This window comes from Prionailurus bengalensis, chromosome A1 (genome assembly GCF_016509475.1).
Source record: "Prionailurus bengalensis isolate Pbe53 chromosome A1, Fcat_Pben_1.1_paternal_pri, whole genome shotgun sequence".
NCBI classification, from domain to species: Eukaryota; Metazoa; Chordata; class Mammalia; order Carnivora; family Felidae; genus Prionailurus; species Prionailurus bengalensis.
This window is the reverse complement of record NC_057343.1, coordinates 200,498,661-200,522,151: the sequence shown is the minus strand read 5'-3', so window position 1 is coordinate 200,522,151 and position 23,491 is coordinate 200,498,661. Positions and strand designations below refer to the sequence as shown.

The window sequence follows — 23,491 nt, the reverse complement described above, 5'->3', positions numbered from 1 at the left end:
ATTCAAACCTATAGGTAATTTTCAAACCTGAGGTTTAGCCATTGATTTAGGTTTATATTAAAATGCTGTATTAAATACTCAAATAGCTAGCATAACGCTGATAGGGGTTTCAGTCTTCTTGTTCCTACACATTACTAGATGTTTCAGTTGATAGAATAATGACATGACCACTGACTGAAGGGTACTTCCAGAAATATTGAGCAATTGGACTTGATTATATATGCATTTTGAATAAGAAGGATTCATTCCAAGACCCACAGTACATGCCTGAAACTATGGATAATACCATATATGCTATATATGCTATGTTTTTCCTATACATACGTACCTATGATAAAGTTTAACTTACAAATTAGGCACAGTAAGAAATTAACAACAATAATAAAATAGAACAATTGTAACAATATACTAATAAAAGTTTTGTGAATGTCTCTCTCTCTTGTGATGATGTGAGATGACAAAATGCTTATGTGGTGAGATGAAGTCAGGTGAATGATACAGGCTTTGTGATGTAGCATTTGGCTAACATTGACCTTTAGATATGTTAGAAGGACAATCACTAGCTTTCTTCTTCTTTCTTCTTCTTTTATGTTAGTACAAGCAGGGGAGGGGCAGAGAGAGGGGGAGAGAGAGAGTCCCAAGCAGGATCCGTGCTGTCAGCACAGAGTCGCATGCAGGTCTCAATCTCAGGAACTGTGAAGCATGACCTCAGCCGAAACTGAGTCAGATGCTTAACTCACTGAGCCACCCAGGTGCCCCGAGAATCACTAGCTTTCGGACTGTGGATGACTGTAGGTAACTGAAACTGCAGAAAGCAAAACTGTAGATAGGGTGGTATGGGGGTGGGGGATCCTCTGTATATTAACATTAATGATAAAAATATTTCAAAAATGTTAAGTAAATGTAAGTATTTTAGAAGGAGATGTGGAAGCAGCATTTTAACATGATATGTAATGTAAACCAATTTATTAGCTAAGTATACCATCTTCATTAACTGCTCAACACAAGATTACTGTTATATTTGTACCCGAAATTGGATGAAAGCTAAAATCTTAATGTAAGGTAAGCTAATTGGCCATTATCATGATTTCTATTGGATATTCTTATATAATGTATTAAAATTAATACAGGTGATAACCTGTTATAGCTGAGGGCTTTAGCATATGGACTAAGCTTAGTTGAGGATAAATTTTTGTGGTTATTGTAAAATGGATCCTGGGAATTTAAAACCAGAGGATAACTTTAAATGTTACCTAGTTTTATTACTGAATCCAATTATTTCTCGTTTGAAAGATTGTTCAACCTTTTATTCAAGATAAATTGTATGGGGAAATCCAGTAAGTAATTAACTAGATAAAAGCTGAACTGTTGGAGGGTAAGGGTTGGGAACATGAAGGAAGACTTGTAAACTTTCCCCAAGACTGCCTTCTTGGGTAACTTCATAGAGTGAGATTTGGAAAGATAATTTAATCTTCTGTCCTTTTTATTAGACCAAACAACTTGTTCTCAAACTTCTGTTTTAAAAATTTCCAGTTAACTGGTTCTCATTTCTTTTGAGGTTACTCTTTATATTACTCATCAGCCATAATTATTAGAAAGTGATTTATTACTGAGAAAAAATAGTCTTTACAACAAATGAAGATGGAACAATTGTATACCCAAATGCAAAACAAAACAAAAACCTTCATCTATACTGTGTACCATATGCAAAAAGTAACTCAAACTTCTAAATGTAAACTCATAGTTCTAAATGTAAAACTAGAAATTTTAAAACTTCTGGAAAACAATGTAGGAGAAGCTCTCTATAACTTTGTGTTAGGCATATATTTTATAGATACAAACTAAGTCCATTTTTAAAAAAATTATGAAGTTGTGTTTCCTTACAATTAGAAATTTCTGCTGTTTGAAAGACATTGTTAAGAGACAGAAAAGACAAGGCACAGACTAGGAGAAAATATTTACAAAACATACCTGATAGAGGAGTTGTATCCAGACACTAAACAACACTTACAACTACAGGATCTCATGGTTGGTGAGTTTGAGCCCTGTGTCAGGCTCCATGCTGAACGAGCAGAGCCTGCTTGGGATTCTCTGTCTCCCTTTCTCTCTGCTTCTGTCTCTCTCTCTAAGATAAATAAATAAACAAAACATTAAAAAAAAAAAAAAACTACAGTGAGATACCACTATACCGTGATATACACCATACAGTATACATTGAATGGCTTAAAAAAATTGACCATACCAAGTGCTAGCAAGGATGCAAAGCTACTGGAACTCGCATGCAGTGCTGGTGGGAATGCAAAATGGTACAGCCGTTTTGGAAAACAGTGTGGTAGTTTCTTACAAAGTTAAATATATACTTATCATATAACCCAGCAGTCCCACTTCTCAGTGTTTATTCAAGTGAAATGAAATCTTATGTTCGTATAAAATCCTTCATGCAAATGTTTTTAATAGCTTTATTTATAATTCCAACAACTAGAAACACCCCAACTATACTTCAGTATACCTATACAATAGACTTTTACTCACCAATTAGTAGCAAATGTGGGTGAATCTTTAGTGCATTATGTTAAGTAAAAGGAGCCAGACTCACAGGCTGCCTACTGTGTGATTCCATTTATTTGACATTCTAGAACAGGCAAAACTCTAGGGACAAAAAATTGATCATTGGTTGTCAAGGTTGGGTGTTGGAGGAGGAATACATTAAAAAGGGCATTAGGAAATTTGAATGGGGTGATGTAACTATTCTATATGTTGATTATGGTGTTCTTTTTAAAAAATCCTTATTTATATTCATTTGTTTAAAAAAAACCATGTAACTGAACACTTTAAAGGATTAATTTTATTGTTTATAAATTGTATCTCAGTTTTTTAAAAAAATATTTATTTTTGAGTAGAGAAAGAGAGAGCACACTTGTGCTCACAAGCGGAGGAGGGGCAGAGAGAGGGGGAAACACAGAAACTGAAGCAGGCTCCAGGCTCTGAGCTGTCAGCACAGAGCCCGACGTGGGGCTCAAACTCATGAACTGTGAGATGGTGACCTGAGCCGAAGTTGGACGTTTAACCGACTGAGCCACCCAGGTGCCCCATCTCAGTTTTTTAAAACAGAGAAAGAGTGTTTCTTAATTTGGTCCTAATATACTTCTAACTAATATCCATTGGTTCAAGGTCTGCCCTATTATATAGGACATGCCATTTTTTTTACATGACAGCCTTCTGTATACATGAAAACAGCTCTGGCCATCCTAAATCTGTGGTTCTCAAAGAGTGGTCTGGGCAGGGTGGGGATGGGGAGTAGCCCAAGACCCTTAAGAGTCCACAAATCAAACTATTTTTATAACTATACAAAGATTATATTTTCCCTTTTCACTGTGTTGACACTGACACTTAAGATACAGAAGCAGTTGTGTTACATCTGTGGTACTAGTCATTTTATTCCCTTTCTTGCATTCGAGATTAAAAAAAAAACAACTAGTTTGACTTAATGTCCTTGATTAATCAGCAAAAATTTTTAATTAAAAAATTTCAATGCTGCAAATGCAGCTCTTTTTTTTCTTTTACATACACATCTTTTTATGTTCCATGTAACAAAACAAGTCATACGCATAAAACACTTCTGCTGTATACCTAAGTTGTCTCAAGGCAAAGCACCTGTATGGTTGAGTTGCTTTTGCAAACTGAACCTAGCCACTTTTTTTCATGGAACACCTTTTAAGTAAAAAAACAGCAACAGATGAACTGTGGTTTTTTAGTCTTCAGTACATGGCAGACATTTTCTCAAAAGTTAACTTCAACAAAGTGTTGCCCATGATAAACTTCAAGCTTTCAAGTGAAAATTAGAATTTTTGTAGAACTTGATTCTGCCACTGATCTGATTGAGCTTGACATCTTTCCATTACTTAAAGAGTGTTCTAATAGGATTGGTGGTAGTGTTAATGAATGTGATTTTTAAAATATTGTGTAATGAAATATGCTAACATTTGGAAGATCTGCATACTTCTATGAAATAGTATTTTCCATATGGCCAGTGTATGATTTTATAAAATCATGTGTGGGTAAAAGTTTCATGTAAAGTGCAGGAAAGAATAATGAATTTAATGTAACTAAGTGAAAAAATATTAAAGCTATTAAAATATTGCTCGCTTTTCTAATTACATATTTGAGGATAAATTTTCTTCATTTATTGAAACCAAGAAAACTTAGCGCAACAGTTTCAATTAGGAGCAGATGTTAGAATTTAGCTGTCTTTTATTAAGCTGGATATTAGAGATTTTAAAAAATGCAAATCATTGCAACTCTTAGTTTTTGAAAAGGTAGTTATTTTTCATTATAATTATAATGTTATTTATGTAAGTATGTATTCAGTTTATTTTAAATTAAGTATATATTTTTCTCCATTTTATTTATTTATTTTTTTAACATTTTATTTATTTTTGAGACAGGGAGAGACAGAGCATGAACAGGGAGGGTCAGAGAGAGGGAGACACAGAATCTGAAACAGGCTCCAGGCTCTGAGCTGTCAGCACAGAGCCCGACACGGGGCTCAAACTCATGGACCGCGAGATCATGACCTGAGCCAAAGTCGGCCGCTTAACCGACTGAGCCACCCAGGCGCCCCTATTTTTCTCCATTTTAATTAAAAAACATTTTTTTTAAATGTTTATTCATTTTTGAGAGAGACAACACAGAGCCTGAGTAGAGGAGGGTCAGAGAGAGAGGGACACACAGAATCTGAAGCGGGCTCTAGGCTTCGAGCTGTCAGCCCAGAGCCCACTGCTGGGCTTGAACCCACAAACAGAGAGATCAGACGTGAGCCGATGTGAGCCGACCTCCGATGCCCAACCGACTGAGCCACCCAGGTGCCCCTCCATTTTAATTTTTTTTTATGGTGAATATCTAGTTACATTTCACATAAGTGAGACCTCGTTGGGGTCTCAGTAATTTTAAATATATAAAGGAGTCCTGAGACCAAAATAATCATATCCTAAGTCTTTTCTGGGTTAAACATCCCGAGGGCTTTGATTCCTTTCACATGAGTTCCAGTTAATTCATCATCTTGATTACTTTCCAGTTTGACCGAATCCCTTTTAAATGTTGCTGCCAAGATTTCTTATGATACTCCAGATGTATGGTGCAAGGTATGGCAGGGATTATCCCTATTCCTTTTAGTCTTAGCAGTTCTAGTAAGGAAACTCAAAATTTAGGTTCTCATACTTCTTCCTTAATGTGGATTTCATGGAGAACTAAAACTCAGATCCTTTTTTATTTGTACTGTTATCAAGTCATATTTCTTTCATCTTAAATATATGCTGTTTTTATTTTCAACTAATATTCTTAGATGAGCTCAAACAGCATGTTCCCAAGTGAAGCTTAATTTTTTTTTTTCTTCTTTTTTTTTGCTATCACATCTGCCAGGCAGAATTTAATAAAGTGTTTTATTCTGGGCATCAATTGTATATTGATAACATGTTTCCTATTTTTTTTTTAAGACATAGAAAGTAGAGGGGAAAGTGGCATTTTCTAATGTAAAGAATGTATTCAGTAATTTTACAACTACACAGTGTTGCCATCATTAGAGACAAATCTTCAGAGAATGAAGTTGTAATTCCTGGATTACTGTTAATAATAAATTTTATACCAGGGCACATGGTAAGTTTCTAATCAGTCAATCTTAAGAATGTCTTTCTTGTTCGTTGTGTATAAACTGTTATCTTTTTCATTTACTAATAAATGAATTAGTAAAAATTTAAATATAAGAAGAGTAGATGACAGCATTTAAAAATAATCTTGTCAATTTATGTAGAAGCACACTGTTTAAAAAAAAAAAAGCCTTTTTCTGGGTTGCATCATTATTATTTCCAAATATGAGATACTTCCTACAAATAATAAGGAAAGCTTGCACATGGTTGTTTGACCCTTCGTTTTTGTTGCAGGAGTTGCTGTGCCATGGAGGTTGGGGGAGAGTGTCTTTGCCTTTGTGCTTTATTAAGAGAGTGGCTTTTAGTGTTTTATGCCACCTCACCTCCCATCTCCTTTCATTACATTTGATGAAAACCCAAGTCCCATCAACGTGGTGTCTTTCTGTATTTACTTGGAGTATAAAAAAGAAGTTAAATTTTCAGTACTCTTTAAAGATTTTGAGGAGGTGCTCCCTCACAAAATAACCAAAGCATACATTAAGCCTTCATAGGTGTATTTTTTGTTTATTATTTTTATTACTTTTCTTACCTCTTTTAATTTTTTTCCCCAGATAATTCTGATTTTTTTATTTTTTTAAATTTACATCCAAGTTACTTAGCATATAGTGCAACAGTGGTTTCAAGGGTAGATACCATAATGCTCCTTACCCATTTATAGCCCATCCCCCCTCCCACCACCCCTCCAGCAGCCCTCTGTTTGTTCTCCATATTTAAGAGTCTCTTATGTTTTGTCCCCGTCCCTGTTTTTATATTATTTTTGCTTCCCTTCCCTTGTGTTCATCTGTTCTGTGTCTTAAAGTCCTCATATGAGTGAAGTCATATGATATTTGTTTTTCTCTGACTAATTTCACTTAACATAATACCCTCTAGTTCCATCCACGTAGTTGCAAATGGCAAGATTTCATTCTTTTTGATTGCCGAGTATTACCTCTTTTAAATACTAATTCCTGGTTGTCAGAATTGTATTAACTACCTACTTCTATAGTTAAAATTTTCATACAGAAAGAAAATACTTTCATAATATGTAAGAATTATTTCAATTTATTAATAGAAGTGAAATGAGCTTTAATAGCTTGTACATTAGTATATTCTGTAAAATTATGTTGGCTGCCACCTTTCCTTCAGTTTTCATTTCTTTATTCAATAAATACTTACTGGGCACTTAGTGTGCCAGGCACATGTATAAATTTGAGTGGCTTGTTTTCTTTTAGATGCTTATTTTGGTTAAAACCTATTAAGCACCACCTGTTTTAAATCTTACAAAGGTATTATGGTTAGTTATACATGCATCCTCAACACAAATGCATATGAAAAAGGAAACTTTATTTAGCAGTCTATAATACAGCCTCAAATCGGTGGGGTGAGGAGGATGGCTGTCATTTCTAAGCTTTTACTTGATAAATTACAATACACACTATTAATGTAAAATCCTAATGTTTTAGAAATTTTAAGTAGTCTGTATTTATATCTTTAAAAATAACACGTGCATGTAGAGTCACTGTTTGAATGTTACCAGTTTGTTGTTTTACTACCTGAGGGTTTCTTCCAAAGAGCAATAACACAGCAGTTAAAGCTTTGTTACTTGCTGATATTTGCAATATGTAATTGCTATTTGATTAAGCACATGGTATTAGCAGCACACTCAATCAACTGCATGATAATATTGCCGTTTTAGAATGTCTGCAAACAGCAACAAGCTATTTAATAGAATTTTTTGTCACTTTAATAGGTTTGAAATTTTTTCGTTGCTTGAACTCGCTCTAAGAAATTTGTAAAAATGAGTGATTTTTCAAGCCTTCAGAAATAAAACAATTATGTTTGCTACACAAGTATTTGTTTTATGTTGTTTTCACCTCCTGATGTACTAACAGTTTATAGATGAAAACTTCTTATAAGTCTGCAAACTTGAAATAAAAATGAGTCATTAAGAGGTGACCTGCACAAAAAGATAAACCTAAGTTAAAGGCTTACATTTGCTTTGACTGCTTGCTTTTTTGGTTGGGGTGGGGGAGGTCAGTTTTCTTTTGGTGAGATTACTTCTGGTGCATGGCAGCGCTATCTCTGCTAGATTATTGGAAGGACTAGTGTCTGCAATTGGGGTTATACAGCCTTCTAGCATCTCAAGTGTCTGTTTTGTCTGGACTTTCCTCACGCAGCATTCTTGTGCAAAAATTTCAAGGCTTTAGTCTGAAGCACTGGGTCAAAGGATATGTCTCTTTGAAGGGTAGACAGGAGTTTTTTATGTTTTATTCACTAAGTAGTATTTCATTTTACATCAAAGAATAGCAGCCTTTGAGAACCTTCCATGGTGGCAGTTTAGCATGTGAGGTTTTTTTTCTTTAAGACTTTCACTAAATATGGAGTAATGTTTCTTCATGTTTGTTAGTCTACAGATGCTTATTTATATTTTTGTATTTAGATGAGACTATTAAAATAAAAAGAGAAAAAGCACTGACTAAATATATATGTTAGTTTGCAATATAGTTTTATGTTTTAAAAACAACTATAGTGTTTTTTTTTTTACAATGTACTTCTCTCTGTGGTTTCACACTATCCATGAGCTACTGAAAAAGATTGGTGAATAGCCTTTAAAATTGTAGCAATATTATTGCTTAAAATTTTAAAGAAGTAATGACTAATGATTTTGGAAGTGTAAATTTTATAGTGAAATAGCCATTCTTTAGTTTGCCTTTTTTCAAATACTGTGTGTGTGTGTGTGTGTGTGTGTGCGCGCGCGCGTGTGTGTGTGTGTGTGTGTGTGTGTGTGTGTGTGTGAAAGAGAGAGGGAGAGAGAGAGAGAGAAGAAAGGGAGGGGAAAAGATACTAATTTTGAAAAATATGAAAAACTCAAGTAATGAAAAATGTTAAGATTTGGTATGGCTTAGAAGTAAATGTTGTTCCTACACTTTTGGGATAGGTTAATCAGTGAATGTACTTTGTACCAAGAATATTAATCACGTAAATGATTGCTTAAATGTTTAGAAGGCTATTAAACCGCATTTAGTATTCGTATTGCATGACATATATACCTTAGTATGTGGACTAATATTAAAATGGCTTAGTTTTATGTTGATAGATAAAACATGCTCCTAAATTACTGGAAATTTAAATAGAATACATTGATCATTTAAAATGAAAATATTTCTACTCATTAATAATATCATTAATTTTAAAACAACTTCAGTTAACTCTTACATTTAATATTGAATATTGATTAAAACAAGTCAGATCATTTATATGGTTATTTTAAATAAAATTATATTAAGTACAGAACTTTGTTGTCTAAAATATACTCCCAATTAAAATAAGTTACTTTCAGATATTATATTATCAAGCTATATGAAACTTGTACTTATTAAGTACTTACAGAGGAAATGGATGTTAATAGTAGTTTTTATATGCAGACAGGAACCATTTAAATTTAAAATAGAGAATGATCTTTCTATATTAAAATTGTTTAAGGAACAAAAGATCTTTCCTCTACAGTATTCAGCCATCTCTATTATCTGTGATTCTTCAGCAATTAAAGCTGATTTATTTTCCTCTTTGTTCCTACTTGGAATACTTGAACAATGCTGGAGAATTGAAATGACTGGAATGTTTTATCTTTCAAAAGCTTTAAAGTTCTATGTACCAATTAGCAAAATACAGTAAAGGTTTAAACTGTTAATAGCCACAACATCTTTAATGCATAGATCTGTAGTATGCTAGCGCTGTATAACAGTTCTCCATTGTATGTCTCTTTTAAGGAGAGTAACTGTGTCAGTTCTTTTCTTGCTTTACTACCTGCTGTGTATGGAAATTTTGTGTAGTACTTGACACTTGCTTTCACGAATTTAAAATTCTTGCATGTTATTATGTAGGAGCTCTGGCTCTCAATAAAGTAGAATTGATAATATTTTATTTGTTTGGATTTTAATTAAGATTTTTGGGGTCATATTTTAGAGATTATATAATTTATATGTGAAAATTACCTATTTTTCTTTAATGAATTAAAGGTGCATAAACTGTATGTTATCTCCTTGGAAATTGCTTGTCTAATTTTATTCCTTTGAATATAATTGAAAAGAATCATCACTGTTTATGTCAGAATATGTAGATATATGATGTTTTATATCCTGTGTTTGAATATAGGCGGGTTGCTTGGTGGTTGTTTCTTTGGTAGCAGAAAGAGTATTTTGTTTTTTAGTTACTGTTTTTTTAATTGGCCTACCTACCAGATAATTTCAAAACTTAAGAATTCATCCAAATATCTGCTTTAAACTTGTTAAAGCCTCATGTTCATCATCTTACAGTAAGTTCTTAAAGAAGGCAGGGGTGAGAGGAAGTGAAAAAAATAGTAGTATCTTTTGGTGACACTTTTTTTTTTCCTCTTTAAATCATGTATTGCGAGAAACAGAATTAGAGCAAAGGGAAGGAGAATGCAGACCTCAGAATTTGAGACTAGCAAACTTTGATTCTGTTTCTGTGTTCAGGCTTTCTAATTTTATGTGACTTAGTCTGTACTAATTCTAACTCTTCAAAATACCACTTGCAAGCTTGCAAATATCATTCATGTTTTATGAGATGAGGACATTTAAAAAAGGGTAGTGATATGGAACCCTTAACTGTATGTAGTGTACTGTTTTCACAAAACTCTGCTTCATAAGGCACACTTTTCAAGAATATATAAATAAGCTTTTTGTTCCATTCCTGTTTCATGTTTAATACTTCTGTCAGTGTAGAGTATATCACATATTAATAATTGAGTGTTTTTTTTTTATTTTAATGCTTCCACTAGAATAGGTGTAAGAAATGATCTTGGCTTTCTCTAAACAACATATACGACATATGTTGGGCCGAGAACACTAATGTAATTTTAAGAACTGAGGATCTGATTAGTGTACAGATTTGTATCTATTACAATGACTACTAAGCATATATTATTATAGTTAAAGTCTGTCAATTAAAAAGATTTTTAAGGGGTGCCTGGGTGGCTCAGTCAGTTAAGCATCTGACTTCAGCTCAAGTCACTATCTCACAGCTCATGAGTTTGAGCCCCGTGTTGGGCTCTGTGCTGATAGCTCAGAGCCTGGAGCCTGCTTCGGATTCTGTGTCTCCCTCTCTGTCTGCACCTCCGCTGTTCATCCTCTGTCTCTCTCTGTCCTCAAAAATAAAGAAACATTAAAAAAAATAAAAGATTTTTAAGCCTAATTGAGTAGTTTGAAATTTGACATCCGAGAAATTAAAATAAGTTCCTAGTTTAGTAAGCATTATGATGTATTAAACATTCAAATATGGCTGACATGGCCTATGCCTAGAGTGTTTAGAGATAAAACTATTCTAGGGCTACGAGTTTTCAACTATGACAATCTGTAGTTATTTGTGAAGATTCTGCAAGGGATTTATTTTTACTTGTCTCTTATAATACAAAATCTTACTGTACTTTTTTATTTGTTTAATCCATTTTTTAAGTGTATATATATATGCATATATATATATATATATATATATATATATATAGCACCACTGTTGAGCACCTATGTAGTTTGAGCATTTAGCCATAAATATGGAACAACATTGTTGCCCTTAGAGCTTATATTCTTATGTATAAGCATATGCCAGCTTTCTAAATAATTAAGGTACTTTCATAGATTAATGAATGTTACAGAAAAAAATGAAAGGTGATGGGATAGAGAGTAACTGGGGAGTGGATGGGCAAAAAAGGGGTTATTTGTAGGGCAATCAAAGCAAGCCACTTTGAGAAGGTATGATATATGAACTAAAATCTGAATGATGAAAAGGAGCCAGCTATGTGAGAATCCAAGAACCTACCAGGGAGAGGAAGAAGCTAATGTCCTGAAGTGTAAACCAGCTGGTAGTAGTCAAGAGAAGGAGAGCTGTGACATAATGAAAAGGGGAAGAATTAAACTCAATGAGGTAAAAGAGGTAGGCAGGGACTGCATCAGGTACAATTTTTATGTTCATGGTAAGAAGTTTGAATTTTATTTTTATCTTAATTATAATGGGAAGTCATTATAGGGTTTTAAGTAGGAAAGTGATTTTATCTGATTTACTGATCAAAAGAGCTTGGGAATTACTTGGCTTTTATGGTTAAAGGTCACTTGAAAGAAGCTCAAAGGAAGTGGTTAGTTTGTTGCCTTTTTTATTCACTCCTAAGTGAATAAAACTTTCCTAAAGTTTTCTACAAGTGATTAGATTTTGAACAGCCATTTAAAAAAAGATCCTGATTGGGGTGCCTGGGTGGCTCAGTCAGTTGGGCATCTGATGCTTGATCTTGGCTCAGGTTATGATCTCTTGGGTCCATGGGGTCAAGCCTCGGTACACTGACAGCATGAAGCCTGCTTGGGATTCTCTTTCTCCCTCTCTGTCTCTGCCCCCCCCCCCGCCCCCATCTCTCTGTCTCTCTCATTAGATAGATAAGCATTTAAAAAACAAAAGATCCTGGTTTTTGTCTTTACATTTTAGATTTTACATATGGTATAACAATTCATTGATGCTTGATTCTTGTATTCTGTATCTTCTGAATTTGAAATGCTTTTCGTTAAAGATCATATTGGGACCTGAAATAATAAATTCATCTCATTCCTCTAATTCACCACTCTCCCTGGTCTTCCCACACTCGCCCCACTCCACCCCCAAAAGGGGAGGGTAGAGAACCGTCATCACTGTGAAGGAAAATAAATGAACTGAGCTGCTGTCCACCAAGTAGGTGCTGACAAAGCCCCAAATACATTTAAGTTTCTGTTCCTTGCTTCAGCTGGTGGCATGGGCAGGTGGAGATGGTTGTCTGTCTTCATTTTAATTTTGACTTCTTTCTGCCATTCCTTTCTCCCTCTTTCTGTCTGCTTTTTTGAGATTTGTCTCTCTCTCTCTCTCTCCAGTGTTTGTATAACTATTTCCCTCTGTCTTTGTAACTCTGTGTTCATCTTTTGCTGACTATGAATCTGACAGTCATCTTTTTCTGGCTGCTTGGTTTCCCCTTCACCCCTGTCAGTTTCCCCTTTCAGCAGCCTTTATAAAACTATAAAGGACTTCATCATTCCTTTCCTTTTCCTACCCCTTTGTCTCTTTTACTCTTGTTCTTCCTCCCTTTCTCTTCATTTTTCCACATTTCTGTTACTTTTGTCCTTTTTATTCTTTCTTTACTTCTTCTCCCTTCTCTCAAAATCCTGGGAAAGCTATGTCAGACCTAGAGAGGAGAGACAGAGATGACCCCTACCCTCTAATAGCTTTTCTTTCCTCATTGCCTTATTTCCCCCCTTGAGAATATATAGGACTTTTGAAGACATTTACTAATTGGAAAAAGAAACGCCATGATTTGTACATTATATTACTTGAAATTTTCACCCTAGTGAGAGACTTTGGGATACTAGAAAGAGTATGGACTGATTTTATAGCTACAGAATTAGGTTTTTTAAATCCCTTCTTTAAGCTGTAAGACTTTGAGCAAGTTATTTAACTTCCTTGTCCTTATAAAATGAAAATGACTTTTCAGATTTGTTTTGCAAGTTAGTTTGAGAATACATTAAATGAGAGGAGATATAATATTTTACTTACTTCATCATTCAATAAAAGCTCTTTTCCTCCCCCCCCTCCCCTTTTTTCCTATGTGGAATTGTCTGAAGAGAGAAGCAAACTGGAATGATGTTTGTTATCCTTAACTGAATCTGAAGTAATTGAGAAAATTACTATTATGAGTCACATTTCTATTCAGACACTAGGGGATTTTGGAGCAAAATATTGACCTCAGTTACAATGGTCTTATGTTAATATATTAGAGGTGTTCGTTTGTGTATGTATGTATGTGTGTAGTTAATGATTTTTGTTATGTAACATCTATTTCTAACAGCCTTTTGCATTTTACTAAATCATCTTTGATATTACTACCTCATTAGTTTCTGACAATCGTTTGACAGTCTATACAATTATCGTTTCAATGAGAAATTTCTTTAGTCACTTATAACCTATTTTTTTTTAAGTTTATTTATTTTGAGGGAGAGAGTGCATACAGGAGGGGCAGAGAGAGAGGAAGAGAGAGAGAGAATCCCAAGCAGGCTTCGCAAGGTTAGCACCGGCAAGGAGCCTGATGTGGGCCTCCTTGTGGATCTTGAACTCACAAACTGGGAGATCATAACCTGAGCGAAATGGGCTTGATCACGTGATGCTAAGATCATGACCTGAGCTGAAATCAAGAATCTGATGCGCAACTGTGGAGCCACCCAGGCACCCCTATAACCAGTTTTTTGGTTTTTTTTTTTTTTTTTTTTTTTAATTTTCAACGTTTATTTATTTGTGGGACAGAGAGAGACAGAGCATGAACGGGGGAGGGGCAGAGAGAGAGGGAGACACAGAATCGGAAACAGGCTCCAGGCTCTGAGCCATCAGCCCAGAGCCTGACGCGGGGCTCGAACCCACGGGCCGCGAGATCGTGACCTGGCTGAAGTCGGACGCTTAACCGACTGCGCCACCCAGGTGCCCCCCTATAACCAGTTTTTAATGGGAACTTTAAACTGTATTACTCCAAAGAAGTTTCTGAAGGCCTTAATTCATTATACGTTCTATTCAGTTATTAAACTATATGTAATTTTAAAACTTTACTGATTTTAACTGTAAAATATGCACATTATAGAAACATTAACTTGGAAGTATAAAAGTACAAAGAAAATTAAAATCATCTTTGAGTCTTGGTGATATTACTTCATTTTTCTATGAATATTTAAACACACCAACCATATTTATATAGAACACATCATGCTTCATAATTTGATGTACTATTTTTTTTCATTAATGCATACTGTATTTGCATTATATTTTGAATATCTTTAAAAGTATTCAAAAGCACTACGGTGCCTGTGTGGCTCAGTCACTTGAGTATCCAACACTTGATTTCAACTCAGGTCATGATCCCGGTATCATGGGATCAAGCCCCCCATTGGATTCTGCACTTAGCATAGAGCCTGCTTAAGATTCATTCTCCCTCTCCCTCTCCCTCTCCCAGTGCCCTTCTTCCCTACTTATGCTCCTTCTGTCTCTGTCAATCAATATTATTCAAAAGCATAATTGTAAATGGATATATAGTCTCCCATTGTATGGCTATACCATAATCATACCTATTGTTATACTTCGCATTATTTAAAATTTTTCACAATTACATACAATGCTAGAATGAACAACTTTATACCTAAGTCTAATCTTTGATAGCATCTTTATTTTAGGATTGATTCTATGAGTTGAATTACTAGATCAAAGGGGTTAATATTAATATTTCAAATATTTTTTGATACCTAAAGATAATACAGGATACTTCTAGAGGTTACTAATTAACTCTATATAATTTTAGAGGTGTGGCTCTTCATAGCCTTTTTTTTTTTTTTTTTTTTAAGCGTACATGGTCCAGTTCTGTGGATGCCTTTCAGAGTCTGACACATGGGTATAACAAATTCTAAGAAGTGGAATACATACAAGAAGTAGAAAACAGTAAAAACACCTTTAATATTTTAATGCATTTAAAATATTTAAATGCATTGAAAGTACTTCAAAGCTTAGTACATCCTGAGGATCAACATTATGAAGTTAGCTATCATTGTACTATTAATTCATGATATTCAGGTTGATGAGATTTCTATCATAAATATACGTAAAATGCATAGCAATTAGTACTATTACTACTGTTATTTTATAATGCATTATAACAGTTTGTTATATAAAGACTGTATCTGAGGAAGTTATGAAGCATTCTCCATATCTTACATGTCAGTCTGTATTCTTTCTTTTTTTTTTTTTAATTTTTTTTTTTCAACGTTTATTTATTTTTGGGACAGAGAGAGACAGAGCATGAATGGGGGAGGGGCAGAGAGAGAGGGAGACACAGAATCGGAAACAGGCTCCAGGCTCTGAGCCATCAGCCCAGAGCCTGACGCGGGGCTTGAACTCACGGACCGCGAGATCGTGACCTGGCTGAAGTCGGACGCTTAACCGACTGCGCCACCTAGGCGCCCCAGTCTGTATTCTTTCTTATTCTTGTTATAATGCCTTTCTAGAACAATGCAAGCTAATCCTTTAAAAAATGTCTACAGTACTTACTTTGTCATTTATTTGGTGAACTATGTTAATATTGATTTTTTATTTAATTTATTGTAGTCAGAAACACACTTTGAATTCAGTTTTGAAATTTCTTAAGACTTTTTTTTTTAATAGCTCAGAATGTCATCTGTCTTAATGTTCCCATGTATACTTGGAAAGAATGTGCATTTTCTAGTTTTGGGGTTTGGTGTTCCATAAATTTCAGTTAAGTTTTATGTTGGTATATAGAGTTCAGATTTTCTTCATTCTGCCTAATAATTTTGTTTACATCTTTTGTCCATTACTGAGAGTAGTGTTAACATCTCAAACTTTAATTTGTCTGTTTCTTATGTTAGTAGTTCACTTTTTTGCTTCACTTATTTTGAAGCTCTACTGTTAGATGCATAAACGTTGAACGTATAAACACTGAAGAGTGTTATGTGTGCTTAACAAATTGATGTTTTTATCGGTATGTAAGGTCCCCCTTTTCCTGGTGCTAATCCTTATTCTGAGGTCTACGTGGGTGACATTAAACAGCTGCTCCTTTCTTCTTAGTTTTGCATGGTGCATCATGTTTCACTCTTTTAACCTGTTTGTGAGCTCATGTTTTAAGTTTGTCCCTTGCACATACATATATTTGGGTCTTGCTTTTATTTTACTTAGTTTGTCTCTGCCTTTTAATTCCCATTTGACTTTTTTCCCCTTCCTTCTGTCCTCCCTGCCTCTTTCTTTATTTCCTTTCTTTCTTTCTTTCAACTTCACCCATTTCTTTCACTCTAGCCCCCCATCTCCGACAGTCACCAATCTGTTCTCTGTATCTATGGGCTTGGTGTTTTCTGTTTTTTTGTGTGTGTGTTTTGCCTTTTTTTTTTTTTTTTTTTTTTTTTTAGATTCCACACATAAGAGACATCATGCAGTATTTGTCTTTCTCTGACTTATTTCACTTAGCACAATTCATGTGAGGTCCATCCATTTTGTTGTTAATGGAAAGATCTCATTCTTTTCTATAGCTGAATAATATTCCATTAAATATATATACATGTTAATATATATATATACACACACACATACCTATATGTGTATATACAAACCATACATACATACCACAAATTCTTTACTCATTCATCCATTGGTGGACACTTAGGTTGTTTTTATATCTTGGCTATTATAAATAATGCTACAATGAACATGGGGGTGCATATATCTTTTTAAATTAGTGTTTTTGTTTTCTTCAGATACATACCCAGAAGTAGAATTGCCGATAGTTTTATTTTTAAATAAATAGTAGTTTTATTTTTAACTTTTTGAGGACCTTCCATGCTGTTTTCTACAGTGACTGCACTGTAGTTTACATTTCCACGAACAGTAACACAGGTGTTCCCTTTTCTCCACACCCCTACCACACTTGTTATTTCTGGTCTTTTTGATAGTAGCCATTTTAACAGGTGTGAGGTGATAGATCATTGTCATTTGATTTACATTTAAAATCCCTGATCACTGATGATGTTGAACATCTTTTCATGTACCTTTTGGTCATCTGTATGTCTTCTTTGGAAAAATGTCTATTCAGTTCTTCTTCCAATTTTTTAGCCAGATTTTTGTTTGTTTTTTTGTTTTTGCTATTGAGTTGTATACATTCTTTAAATTTTTTGGATATTAGTCTCTTAATCAGATATATGATTTCCAAATGTATTCTCTCATTCAGTAGGCTGCCTTTTTCATTTTGTTGATGGTTTTCTTTGCTGTGTAGAAAGTTTATAATTTGATATAGTCCTGTTATTTACTTTTACTTTTAAATCTGAAGAGTCATTGCCAAGACTGATATCAGGGAGCTTACTGTCTGTATTTTCTTCTAGAAGTTTTATGGTCTCAGGTCTTATGTTCATATCTTTAATCCATTTTGAGATAATTCTGTGTATGGCATAAGGTCATAGTCAGTTTCATTCTTTTTCATGCGGTTGTCTAGTTTTCCCAACACCTTTTATTCAAGAAATTGTCCTTTCTCCATTGTGTATTTTTGACTCTGTTGAAAATTAATTGACCATGTATGCATGGGTTTATTTCTGGACTCTATTCTGTGACATTGGTCTATATGTGAATTTTTATGCCAGTACTGTTGCTGTTTTGATTACTGTAGCTTTGTAATATAGTTTAAAGTCAGGGTGCATGATTCCTTTAACTTTGTTCTTTTTCAAGAATGGTTGGCTATTTGGAGTCTTTTTTAGGACTGTTTGTTCTATTTGAGAAAACTGCCATTGGAATGTTGATAGGAGTTGCATTGAATCCATAAATTACTTTGAATGGTGTGGACATTTTAACAATATTCTTCCAGTCCATGAGCATGGAATGTCTTTCCATTTATTTCTGTCTTCATTTTCTTTTATCAATGTCCCATAGTTTTCATTATACACATTTACATCCTTGGTTAAATATATTCCTAGATAATTTTCTTTTTAATGCTATTTTAAATGAGATTGTATTCTTAATTTCTCTTTCTGATAGTTTATTATTAGTGTGTAGAAATGCAGCAGGTTTGGGGTGTCTGGTCGCTCAATCAGTTAAACGTCTGACTTCAGCTCAGGTCAGGGTCTCATGGGTTGTGGGTTTGAGCCCCTAATTGAACTCTGTGCTGACAGCTTGGAGCCTGAAGCCTACTTTGGATTCTGTGTCTCCATTTCTTTGACCTTTCACTGCTTGTGCTCTCTTTCTCTCTCAAAAAAAAAAAAAAAAAAAAAAAAGTAAAAACATTTTTTTAATTTATAAAAAAAGAAAAGAAATGCAGCAGGTTTTTGTGTGTTGGTTTTGTATCCTGCACCTTTGTTAAAATGATTTTTAGTTCTAATATATATTGTTTTAAACATTTATTTTTGAGAGAGAGAGATATCACGAATGGAGGAGGGGCAGAGAGAGAGAGAGAGAGAGAGAGAGAGAGAGAGAGAGAGATCCTGAGTGGGGGAGGTGCAGAGACAGAAGGAGACACAGAATCTGAAGCAGTCTCCAGGCTCTGAGCAAGCTGTCAGCACACAGCCCCATGTGGGGTTCGAATTCACAAAGCATAAGATCATGGCTTGAGCCGAAGTCCGACACTAAACCAACTGAGCCACCCAGGCACCCCTAGTTCTAATATTTTTTGATGGGATCTTTTGGGTTTTCTGTACATATAATACCACGTCATCTAAAGAGTGACCATGTTATTTCTTCCTTTTCAATTTGGATGCCTTTTATAGCTTTTTCTTGCCTAATTGCTCTGGCTAGGACTTCCCATATTAATGTTGAACAGAAGTGGCAAGAGTGGGCATCTTTGTCTTGTGTCTGATCTTAAAGGAAAAGCTTTCAGCTTTCCACCATTGAGTATGTTGACTGTGGGCTTGTCACATGGCTTTTATTATGTTGAGGCACATTCCCTCTAAATGCACTTTGTTGAGTTTTTATCATAAATAGATGTTAAATTTTGTCAGATGCTTTTTTTGCATGTATTGAGTTGATCTTATAATTTTTATCTTTCATTTTGTTAATTTAATATTATCTCTGTTAATGTGTAATTTCTACCTTTTCATTCCCATTTGATTTCCCTCCCTTCCTTTTGCCTTCTCCTTTCTCTTCCTTTTTTCTTCTCCTCTCCTTTACTACCTTTGTCATCATGATTTTAGATTGAATACATTTTTAAAAACCCATTTCATCTCTCCTATTGATGTTTTATCTCTACCTCTTTTTTTAGTGAGTCCTTTAGGTATTATAGTATGCATTCTTAAGGTTTTATATTCTGCTATGAACTAGTAACATATCACTTTACATATAACCTTGAAACAGTGCTTCCATCTGTTACACTAGTCCTTTGTGTTAATGTTGACATACATTTTACTTCCCAATATAAGCCTCATAGTAAATTATTAATATTGCTTTAAACAATTAGTCATCTTTAAAGAAATTAAGAAACAAGGAGAAAAATCTTTTATATTTACCCACTGATTTACCATTTTTGGTGTTCTTCATTCCTCCATATAGATAACAGATTTCCATCTGGTATCTCTTTCATCCTGAAGAACTTCATTTTAACATATCTTATAGTGCACATCTATTGGGACAAAATGTCTTAGTGTTTGTGTATATGGAAATGCCTTCATTTTGCCTCTGCTTTTGAAAGACTTTGCTTTAGCTCAGGCTGCCATAACACCATAGACTGAGTGGTGTCTATAACAAATTTATTTTCTCATAGTTTGTGAGGCTAGAAATATAAGATTCAAATGCCAGCATGTTGGTTTCCTGTTAGGATGATCTCCCAGGCTTGTAGATGGCTGCCTTCTCACCTTGTCTTCACATGGCGAACAGAGAGAACGAGAGCAAATGTGAGTGTGCAGGCAGGCATGAGTAAACAAGTGCTCAGGTGTCTCTTCTTATATAGGCACTAATCCCTTTATAAGAACCCCACATCTTGATTCATCGAACTCTAATTACTTCTCAAAGGCCCATCATGTTTCCAAATGCCATCCTATTTGGGGTTAAGCCTTCAATACATGGGTTTGTGGGGCAGAGGGACACTGAATGTTACAGACATTCTGCTCATAACAACCTTTTCACTGGTTATAGAATTCTAGGTTGAAGGTTTTTAACACTTTAAAGATGCCATTCCATTTTTTTAAAATTGTGGTAAATACACATAACACAAAATTCACCAACTTAGCCATTTTTAAGTGTACACTTCAGTGGCCTTAAGCTTATTTACAATGTTGTGCAGCCATCACCAGTGTCCATTTCTAGAACTTTTTCATGGTCTCAAACAGAAACTCTGAATCCATTAAACATTAACTCCCCATTACCCACTTCCCCAAATCTCTGGTAACCTTTATTAGGCCTTCTGTTTCTATGAATTTGCCTATTATTCGTTCTTCTTATGAGTAGATTCATGCAATATTTGTCCCTTTGTTACTGGCTTAATTTTTACATAATTCTTATGTGTCAGGATTTTACTTCTTTTTAAGATTATCTAAGTTGCATTGTGTATATATATACTACATTTTGTTTATTCATTCATCTGTTGGTGGACAATTTGGGTTCTTTCTACCTTTTGGCTGTTGTGAATAATGCTGCTGTGAACATGGATGCACAAATATTTGTTCCAGTCCCTGCTTTCAGTTGTTTTGGGTATATGCCTGGAAGTGTAATGGTTGGATTATATGATAATTCTATGTTTAACTTTTGAAGAACTGCCATACTGTTTTCCACAGTGCCTGTACCATTTTCACATTCCCACCAGCAGTGCATAAGTGTTTCAATTTCTTCACATCCTCATCAACACTTACTTTCTGTGTTTTGTATAATAGCCATCCTGATGGGTGTGAAGTGGTCTCTCATTGAGGGTGTCATTTGCATTTTCTTAATGACTAGCGGATACGGAGCATCTTTTCATGTGCTCGTTGTCCATTTGAATATCTTGAATATTCAAGTATTGTTCACATTTTTTATTTGGATTGTTTTTTGTTGTCTTTTTTAAATAAATATATTCTGAATATTAATCCCTTATCAGATATATGTCCTGTGCACAAATGTTTTTATTTTGATGAAATCCAGTTTATTTTGCTTTTGTTGCACATGCTTTCGTTGTCATATCCAGGAAGTTCTCCTTAAATTCAGTGTCATGGAATTTCCCCCCAGTGTTGTGTTTTCTTTCTTTCTTTTTGTTTTTTAAATTTTTTTAACGTTTGTTTATTTTTGAGAGACAGCCCGCTTGCGGTGGGGGGAGAGGAGGGGGAGACAGAGAGAGGGAGTCACAAAATCCGAAGCAGGCTCCAGCTCTGATGTGTCAGCACAGAGCCTGGCGCGGGTCTCTAAACTCACAAACCATGAGATCATGACCTGAGCCCAAGTCAGTTGCTCAACGGGCTGTACCACCCAGGTGCTCCAACCCCCCTCCCCACTCCCCAGTGTTTTCTTAGGAGTATTATAGTTTTAGCTCTTACATTTAGGTCTTTGGTCCATTTTGAGTTAACTTTTGTATTTGCTATAAGGTAAGATTCCAATTTCATTCATAGGCATTTGGATATGCAGTTTCCTTGGCTTTGGATATGCTTTCTTCATTGAATGGTTTTGGTACTTTTATTTTCCCCCCATCTAACCTTCCCAACAATTGTGTTGTAAATGCCTTTCTCATGTTTCCTAAAGAGGTGTTGCCAGCCAAGATAAGGGAGAATTAAGGGTTGCACATACAGACAAGAAGTAGGTTTGAGACATTTAATTTCAGTCTCAATAAAGAAAGAAGGATTACTCTGCCACAGAGAGGTTCCAGTTCCAAGAATTTTGACCTGATGGAGTAATGTAGGTGGTGTATATATAAAGTGGACAGGGCCCAGGGAATGGATGGAGACAATTATGACAGAAGTGACTGGTCAGAAAACAGGTGTTTTCACATTTTGTTAGCTACAGTATAGACCCTAGAGCTGCCTCATTTCCTCTCCTCCCCTGCTCCCCACACCTGGTTAGTCCTTCCTAGAAGCCCTTGCCCTGGCCACTTGGGCCCACTACAACTCCTGCTGCACCTGAGCCAGGGTCTTCTCTGTAGCGCGGTCTGCTGTTCAGGATCCCAGAGCTGGGATTTGTATTGCTTAATTTCAGCTCTGATATAGTCCAGCCTCTTTCCCACTGTGTGGCCCAAGCTTCTCCCGTCTCCTCTTTGACCAGCACAGGACCCAGAAATTTAAAGACCATGTTGGACTGAACCAGGGCCAATTCCTCCTTAAAGATATTATTTTTATTAGTTGCACCTCAGGCTTCTGCTGCCCAGACATGGATTTAACTCAGGTCCTTCTGTAGCTGCTGATATCTCCACTTCTCCCTGTAGCTTCTTCTGGATTCGTTTAGCCATGGCAGGGATGAAGGCCTGCATGGAGTTGGGAGAGGGGCTCTGGGTCTCATACTCTGGAAGGTTCCTGAACTCGCCTTTCTGCCTGACATTCTCCCTTCACTATTAATTGAAGTATACCAGTCTTGGCCTCTTGTTGAAAATCAGTTGACTATATATGCAAGAGTTTATTTTGGGGCTGTCTGTTCTATTTCATTGCCCTGTATCTGTCCTTATACCAGTACCACACTATTTCAAATGCTATAGCTTTACATAAGTTTTGAAATCAAGATATTTGAGTCCTCCTTGTTCTTCTTTTTCAAGATTTGTTTTGAGGCCACAATTCCATATGAATTTTGTGATGAATTTTTGTTTCTGCAGAAAACATAACAGATTTTGATAGAGTTTGCATTAAATCTGTAGGTTGATTGGGTAATGTTGTCATCTGAACAATATTAAGACATGCCAGTCCATGAACACGAAATGTCTTTCCATTTATTTTTGTGTTCTCTAATTTCTTTAAACAGTGTTTTGTAGTTTTCAGTGTACATGTCTTTCACCTTCTTGGTTTATTCCCAGGTATTTTATTCTTTTTAATACTATTGTAATTGGAATTGTTTTCTTAATTTTCTTTTCATATTCTTTATTGCTAGCATTGAGAAACAAAACTGGGGGGCGCATGGGTGTGTCAGTTGGTTAAACATCCGACTTCTGTTCAAGTCTTGATCTTGTGGTTAGTGAGTTTTGAGTCCCACATTGGGCTGTCTGCTATAGCACAGAGCCTGCTTCAGATCCTGTGACCACCCCCCCCCCCACCGCCCTTTCCTTGCTTGTGCTTTCTCTTAAAAATAACTAAACATTAAAAAAAAAAAAGTTAAAAAAAACCACA

The 23,491-nt window shown here is 35.2% G+C and overlaps 1 protein-coding gene and 1 pseudogene across 3 annotated transcripts in view; one reads left to right on the top strand and one right to left on the bottom strand.

Moving 5' to 3' along the window:
- Positions 1-23,491, top strand: part of NDUFS4 (NADH:ubiquinone oxidoreductase subunit S4) — a 113,869-nt gene that overhangs the window by 42,480 nt on the left and 47,898 nt on the right. The gene's annotated exons all lie outside the window — the stretch shown is intronic.
- Positions 21,857-22,626, bottom strand: LOC122493916 (annotated as a pseudogene).